The following is an 8,028-nucleotide window of genomic DNA, read 5'->3' as shown; positions in this document are numbered from 1 at the left end:
ATTTTATCCCCAGAGCTACAGTTCTTCTCATTCAAAGGTTATCCTCCCTCACAGCGACCCTCAAGAACTCCGTATCCAGTTTTGCTGGTATCCGATCATTCATGCCAGTTTCCGGTCCCACTAAGGCTGTGACCAAGCTTTCTAAGAACATGTGCCCAAGAGACACAGCAGCAGTCCATTCCACTGTGTTCCCATAACTACATTTCCTTCGACACATCATGCAGGAGTCCTGACAGCTGCCGCGGGACCTGAGAGTGAAACAGCAAGACATCTGGCTCTTTCTCTTCCAGGCTCCAGTCACAGAGCCCTCTGAGGCAAAGACCCTGTGGCCAATTCATCTTAGGAAGCTGCCCGATGCTGCAGAAGTTGCCAACAGCAAGCAATGTCTGCTCGCTCCACTTTATCACCAAGGCCCAGGAAAATGGCCCTCAGGCACAACACAAAGCCCTAGAGGGGCCTTCAAATCTCCTATCAGCAGCAGCGTGTGTGCGTGCGCATGCGCGGGGACACATGACTCAGATGGTATACAGGCCACTGCCCCCCTCCCACCACGTCTGCACACACATCCACCCTTCCTTACCCAGCATCCCAGGCCCCTCCTGGCGACACTGCGGTGGCCTCAAGGGAGCAACACTTTCCTGTCTAAACCTGAGCTGTCCTGGGCGGTTGCTGCACACGGCTGGCATTGGCACCCCAGATGCCCATTTTTCCTTGTGGAGACCTTCCTGCTTTGAAGGGCCTGAACCTGGAGAGTGTGAGTCATCAATCTTCTCAGGAAGCAACTCCTCAATGCAGAACATGAGCCAGTTCCTAGAGAGATTTCTCTGGTCCCTCTTCCCCCACACTCCCCCCCCCCATTACATAATGTGCTCGGCTTACCCACCCCCATGACCTTTCTCTATAGCCTTTTCAAGATCTCTTCTTCCATCTACCCACAACGAGGACTGTTTGTTTGTTTAGCCCACTGGGAAAAAAAATGAGAGAGCTGTCTGCCATTCCTAGCAAGGCATAAACACTTAAAAAAAAAAAAAAAAATGTGTTCTGACTTTGCTTGAGTCCTGTACTGAGCCCTTTAACCTTTCAAAAGAACGGCAGACATTCCATGTGAATTGACTATCACCCTATCATTGCCGAAAGACAAAATCTACTTCATCCTGCAACATCTCACATGGATCCTTCACATTCTTGGTCTGGGAGCTGAGAGTGTAAGAGAGGGGGTGGGGTGGGGAGGATATACCAAGAACGTGGGAAAGGCCATCGTTACCAGGACGAGGCAGCAGCACCCATCTCTCTACTGAGATACCAGGATACTTCAAGTTTTTCAAAAATAAATTTAATGAACCACATCCCAAAAACTTCACCCTGGAACAACACTTTCCTAAGCAATCGAGATCAAATTTCAGATCAGATCAAAGGGAGATTGCCCAGAGAAACTGTGAAGAGAGGGAACACTGCTATCATTCTATCGAAAAGTAAAGATACCATTCTGATTTCTTATGGGAAGTTTCAAAACAAAAAGGTCTGCCTCTTAAATGCTGAAAGCAGGACAACCCCCACACAGCCGGTCAGGGCCAAGAAGGGCCTCACCATATGGGACAGCTTCTGAAATACACAGAAAATGGAAAACACAGGACACATGGGACAAACTGCCATGAAACCAGCTGCCCGGACTGGACCCATCGTATTGACTTTGGCAGCGCACGACAGCCATGACTCAGCAATGAAGTTATGGAGACTGAACTCAAGTGGGACTGATCAGTTCAGACCTCTGGAGCGGAGTTCGACTCCACGATTCTTCAATACTCTACGTGCTCTGGATAGGTTTCCATTCAAAACTTCACTGGTTTACAGGAAGGCCAGGGAACTACAAAGCATGGTCACTAGTCCTGGTCTATCTTACTCTATTCAAATCTAGCTGCAGGGGCAGGGGATCAGAGAGCATTAAGTGTAACTGCACAACCAGCATCCGTACAGTTATGTGCCAGGCAGTAAATGTTCTACCTGCACTCTTCACTTCACCCTCCCGACGCCCTGGGAGACGGGTACCAGGAGCAATTCTATTTTGCCCACAAGGAAAATGATGGCCCAGAGAGTCCAAGTAATTTTCCCAAGGTCACACAGCTAGGAAGTATCAGGGCAACAATCCAGTCCCTGGTTTTTCTGTGACCAGAGCCTCTGGTGGCACAGGCACCTATAGACGTTCTTCTTAGTCGTGTGGTCCGCGTACCGGCCAACGAAGCAAGCACGCACAGCGACCGCAGATTTCATGCATGAAATAGTTCCTGTCGGGGAGGTGGGGGGAGGGTAACTGGGTGATGGGCATTAAAGAGGGCACTTGACGGAATGAGCACTGGGTGGTATATGCAACTGAATAATGAAATTCTACCTCTGAAACTAATAATACAGTATATGTTATCTAAATTGAATTTAAACAAAAAATTAAAAAAAAAAAGAAGAAGAAGAAATAGTTCCTGCCAAGGAGCTCAACTCAGCCTGTCCCTCTTTTCTACACACTCTTGCAATTATTAGGGAGACGCCTGCCCAGGTCAGGAGGAGGCGTGCAGCCCATTCCCTCCCTTTGTACAGGCCCTCAAATGCTGAGCTCCCAGCACGCATGGAGGCGGTTCTGGGGCCTCCCTCTGTCTGGGTCCTCGGCCATCCTGAGGCGGCAGGCGGGTGGCAGGAGGGGAGGAGTAGAGAATGTCTCCCTACAATCCACGCGCCTCCCACTGAATAACACCCGTCCGTGGCGGTGCCTTGCCTGCCCACTGGAGTTCACATTCAGATTTAAACCGCCCGCTAGGCTATCCTCTTAAGACACTCAGCCTCTGAGTTTTTTTCATCCAGACAGTGACGGGTCCCCACCATGCACACCTCACTGAACTGTGAGAAGGGCTCCAGGGCTTGGAAGACAAAGTCTCTTAAATTCCTCTGACAGATATGGTACCCCTCTTTTCTACAGAGAGTTAAGCAGTTAAACATCAGAGTGGCTAACTCAGAGTCCTAACCAGTAATACTGAGTAGACATGCAGTGGCTCAATCAAAGATCGATGGGCTCACTTGGGTGAGGAAGTCATAACCGGTGAGGTGGGGCTGGTGGCCCTGGGGCAAGGGAGGGAGGGCCTCTGAGGAGGGACCCCATACTTCCGGTCACCCCAGACATCTTTGACTCTTCCTTCCTTCCCACCCCATACCCCACCTTCAAAATACATCCAGAGGGTGAACACTTGTAGTGGACTGGAAGCGTCCCCCCAGATTTCACATCCACCCAGAACCTCAGAATGTGACCTTATCTGGAAATAGGGTCTTTGCAGGTACAATTAAGTGAAGGGGAGGTTGTGCTGGATTAGGGTGGGCCCTAACCCCAATCACTGGTGCCTTTCAAAGGGAAGAGGACACACTAAAGTACAGGCAGAGAAGAAGGCCACATGAAGACAGGCAGAGACTGGAGGGATTCAGCCATAAACCAAAGAACGCCAAGGATCACCAGCAGCCACTGGAAGCTAGGGAAAGATCTTTGCCTAGAGCCTTCAGAAGGATCATGGTCCTGCTGACATGGACTTCTAGCCTCCAGGAAGGAGAGAAAATGAATCTCTGTTGTTTTAAGGCACTGTTTACAACGCTTTGTTACGGCAGCCAGAGGAAACTAACACACCACTTCTCACCCCTGCACCTCGAGGGCCCTGGCTGGAACCGCCTCTTGCCTGGCCGAGGCCGGTGCAGTCATCCCTCCCGGTCCCCTCACTTCCACCCTCAGCCCAGCACAGCTGCTGAAGGGAGCCTGCCAACCCGTCTGGTCACGCCACGCCTGGGGACGAACCCCTCCCTCCCGTCAGGGCCACCTCCCTCAGGGCACCTTGGCCTTTGAGGTTGTAAGCCACCTGTTAGCTCTTTCCCCCTCACACCCCTCCCCACCCCGCTCTGGCCAAGTGGGCTTCCTGCTGCTCCCCAGCCATGCCAGGCACTCCCCGCTCGGCATTTCTGAAGGGCTCTTCCCTCTATCCAGAACCCTCCATCACTTACAGCCTCCAATCCTTGCTCAAATGTTGCTCTTCTCACAGGGCCTTCCCGGCCCCACTTAACCTGCAAACCACATCCTTCACAGCACTCCCTCTTCCTTCCCTGAGCTCTTCTTTCCCCCCACAACATTGAACATGTTTTAAAACAGGGCAGTTTACGGAGTATGTAGATTGAGGGAGAGGGGGTAGTATAAGCTCCTTGAAGGCAAGGATTTTTCTCTTTATTTCCTCACCCCGCACTGAGACATCACTGGCACCTAGAATGGGGCCTGGCACACAAAGCTCTCAAACATCTGGTGAAGGAGTGGACAAAAGGTCAAGGGCAGGAAAGGAGCCTGACACCCACAGAAAGCAGCAGCACCGAGTGCAACCTGGCAAAAGCACCGATACTGGGAACTTTAGTGGGGCAGGGGGGCAAGCCAGAGCAGCGGGAAGAGCAGGCCTCATGGCAGCAGGCTTTGCAAGTCCTTGCAGGCAGGTGGAAAATGCTAGGCGTCAGGGAGCCACTGCAAGCCCCTGATCAGGAGAAGAAGAAGAAAATCAAGCAGGATCTCCTGACCTCGGTGTCACTGACACTGGGGCTGGACAGTTACTGGGCGGGGGGTGGGGAAAGCTGACCTGTGCACGGACGAGGTTTAGCAGCATCCCTGGCCTCCACCCACCAGATGTCAGTAGCGTCTCCCCCCTGCCCCCACCCCAGCTTAACAACCACAAATGTCTCCGGACATCGCCCAGTGTCCCCAGAGCAGGAGGGAGGCAAGACCACCTCCACCGAGAACTGCTGAAATACGGAATTTCGGTGTCAGTCTACATGGCGTGATCACAGACCGCACATACCCGTAAGGGCCAGGCAGGTGACAAACACCAGTGAGCTGGCCAGGTGCAAGGTAACAGAAATATAGGGACCCAGCCTGGTGATCTAAAAAGCACGTGCTCCTCCTAAGTGGGGGCGCCATTGTCCTGTTCTGGCCAGTCTTTGCCCTTAAGGCCCACAAGGGCCAAATCTCCCCATTTGTTCCAAGTGAAGGTGCCAATTCAGATTTTTACACCAAAATATGCCAAATTTTAAAATACAGTATGTGCTGAACAAAACACACCCATAGGCTAGGTTTTGCCTGCAGGCCTCAACTTTTCGATCGCTGGTACAGAATCTCTTGCAGAAGCTCAGCCATGAGGGGACAGGTGCCCAGACGAGGCCTGTGAGCTCAGGGATAAAGAGAGGGTCCAATCCCAGAAATTTAAGGTGAAATCAGATAAGCAGAGCATGGCAACTCCCTAAATTTTACTAACATGCAGGCCTCTCCCACAAGTGCCAAAGTAACAGCCAGAGACTTTGGAGAATGTCTTAAAGATGAAAAGAAATCCAGGAAGTCCCTTTCTTAAATCTAGAAGGCGTAGGAGCCTGCGCACGCAACCCATCCTGGACAAAACCGAGGCTTCTACCTCTTTACACTGCTCGGCAACCAGCCTGACTGCCCAGGCAGACCTTTCTCTGTCAATCCATCCATTAAACCCACGAGCCGAGGAGCAGCCAGACCGTGATCAACTTCTCCAGGAATGGAGCGACGTCACTGTGCTCAATGCCAGTACTTCCTGCGTCCCAACGGTTCGGTCACCCCCGGACTCCAACTCGCGATCATCTGGAGCTAGGAGCCCCTAAGACATCCTTCAAGCCGCTCTCTCTGGGGTACAGACACCCGGGGCTCAGAAACGGTTAACGCGAGCGTCTTGAAGGCTGCTGGCATCGGAGCTCAGGTAGGTCTGCGACCTCAAACCCAGAGCTGGAGACCGCAGAAGCGTGCTCCCACAACACATGCCATGGTGTCGGTCTCGAGGCAATGCGCCCCCATCGAATGTCAGATTGTGACAAAAAGCAACAAAGCTCTGGGTGACACCTCCATTTCTGGACAGGCTTACTGGAAGGGACACTGGCTTTCATTGCCCCACCTGTAAACCAGGGAGAGGGACTGCCTTCCAGCACCATCATCTCCCCAGAGAAAGTTCCCTATAAACAAAGCATGTGCATTATCGTAATCAAGTAACACCGTCCCCAGTTTGGTGCTCCATCGATAACAGACACATAGGCTGCTGCCCACACGTTTGCATTGAATTCTGGACACGGTCAAGGTCACTGGATAAAAGGTAAAACAGTCAGAGCGCCCTAATCTCACTGCTACAGTTTTGCTGGACATGAATAAAACAACCGAGTCTGGCAAAGCAAGGAGGAAGCTGGGGTAAGCAGGGAAAGGTGGGGGAAGGGAGGGAGACGGAGGAGTAAGGTGGACACTGGAAGCAGTAGACTCCAGGGAATCGACAGCCAGTGCCCAAGGAGCCTCACAATATTCCACAGGCAAAGGCTTCCTCCTCCGCCTTCCCTTCCCCACCTACAGGCGACAGGCACCATCCATGGTAACTGGGTTGGAGATCGTCCAGCCTTCACAACCAAGCCAGCTTCTCCCTTCACCCAACCTCCAAGTAGTGGTTGCAAAGAGACCCACGTAAGACACACTAAAAAAACGGTCTGGACTGGGTCCCAAGGCACGGGAACAGGGAGACAAACCCAAATGGCGCCAGCATTCAGAGAAGCCAAGGGACCAATGGGAACCATGGACTCTGGTCACCCCCAAATCACTGTGTCTCATATTGTGCCTCCCAGAACCGGGTTACCCTGATTTGTGAACTCATTACTCAGAGAAGAACCCAGGGTCTGAAGACACTGAAGTGACTTGGCCATGTGAAAACACTGTAAAGCAAGCGGCCACTTTGCAGATAGACTCCACATGAGTAGTTACAGAAGGAACAGAGTGTTGGCTGTGCCCAATCCCAGCACCCTGGAGTCACGTGTGTCCCTGGAGCGTGGGCATCGGGAGTCTCTGCTCCCCTGCCCTGGGTTCCATGGGGGGGTTCCCTGCCCCCCCAACACACACAGCACATTCCCAGCCTTCAGTGCTCCCTCAGACACCCACCCATCTTCAGGAGATGAGGCACTCCTCGCCTCTCTCCCACATATGATTTCCTCATGTATCCTTTTTAAGGAACAAACTTTTTTATGGAGAGAGGAGGAGAAAGTTCCCACATGCAGAAAATTCACACCCCGGGGAGGAGTGAAGAGAGGGTCATTTAGTACTTGTTGAAAGAAGACGAGTACAAGAGCGATTAGGAAGAGAAGAAAATGCCTTGTTGGCTAGGAAAGTTAAACAGGACCATCTCCCCCATCACCACCCCGCCCCGCGCCCGCCCCCAACTGGGAGGCAGCCACTGGCCCCGCAGGCCACACACTGGCAGACCCCCAAGGTAGGAGAGAGCCCCGGGAAGGGGAGAGAGCTCCCCTGGTAGTTTGCAGGAGCTCCACCTCTGGGAATGGATTTGATGTCAAGTGTCAGCAAGTAAATTGCTATTGGCTTCTCAATAAGCAGCAGTAGTGAGCTAAGTGTTTCCCTGTATTGTGTGGGCTCTCACGGACTCAATACGGCAGTATTGACAGCACAATCACACAGTAATCCAGGCTCCACTAATACCTACACTTCCTCAATGAAAATACACTTTCCACTTGGACATCAGCCCATTAGCTTTGGGCTGGGATCTCCGGCCTCCCTCCTCCCCCCAGCCACCCCTGGGCCCTGCGACTGGCATCTCGCCCCCAGACACCCTGGCCAACATGAAGATCCCAGCCAGCACATTGTCAGGGCTCGACCAAAAAGATAAACAGTCCGAGACCTACAGGAAAAGGCTTGGACTCTCCATCTATAAATCACCAGTTAGGAAGGAAAGAAAAGTGATCCAACTCTTTAAGGATAAAAATCTCGGCAGTCGAGGAGAAAATTGATGGTCCCTTACAAAGCAAAAGATGTTCGCTCCGGGAAGATGCATGCCTTCAAGTTTTCAGAGTCCAAGAGACTCGAACTTCACCCAACCCGACACAGGAAGGAGACAAGGTACACCACCCGTGGAGAGGATCTCCCGGTCACAATGGGCACGAGGTCTGTATGAGGAAGAGCCCCACGGCCCT

At 52.3% G+C, this 8,028-nt stretch overlaps 1 protein-coding gene across 12 annotated transcripts in view; it reads right to left on the bottom strand.

Moving 5' to 3' along the window:
• The window catches only part of ZFHX3 (zinc finger homeobox 3), a 1,292,716-nt gene that overhangs the window by 200,769 nt on the left and 1,083,919 nt on the right, over positions 1 to 8,028 (bottom strand). The window lies entirely within an intron of this gene.

Source organism: Ursus americanus, chromosome 21, assembly GCF_024610735.1.
Source record: "Ursus americanus isolate L20-20 chromosome 21, mUrsAme1.1.p, whole genome shotgun sequence".
Classification (NCBI taxonomy): Eukaryota; Metazoa; Chordata; class Mammalia; order Carnivora; family Ursidae; genus Ursus; species Ursus americanus.
The sequence above is the reverse complement of the archived record's forward strand: the minus strand, read 5'-3'. Positions and strand labels throughout refer to the sequence as shown.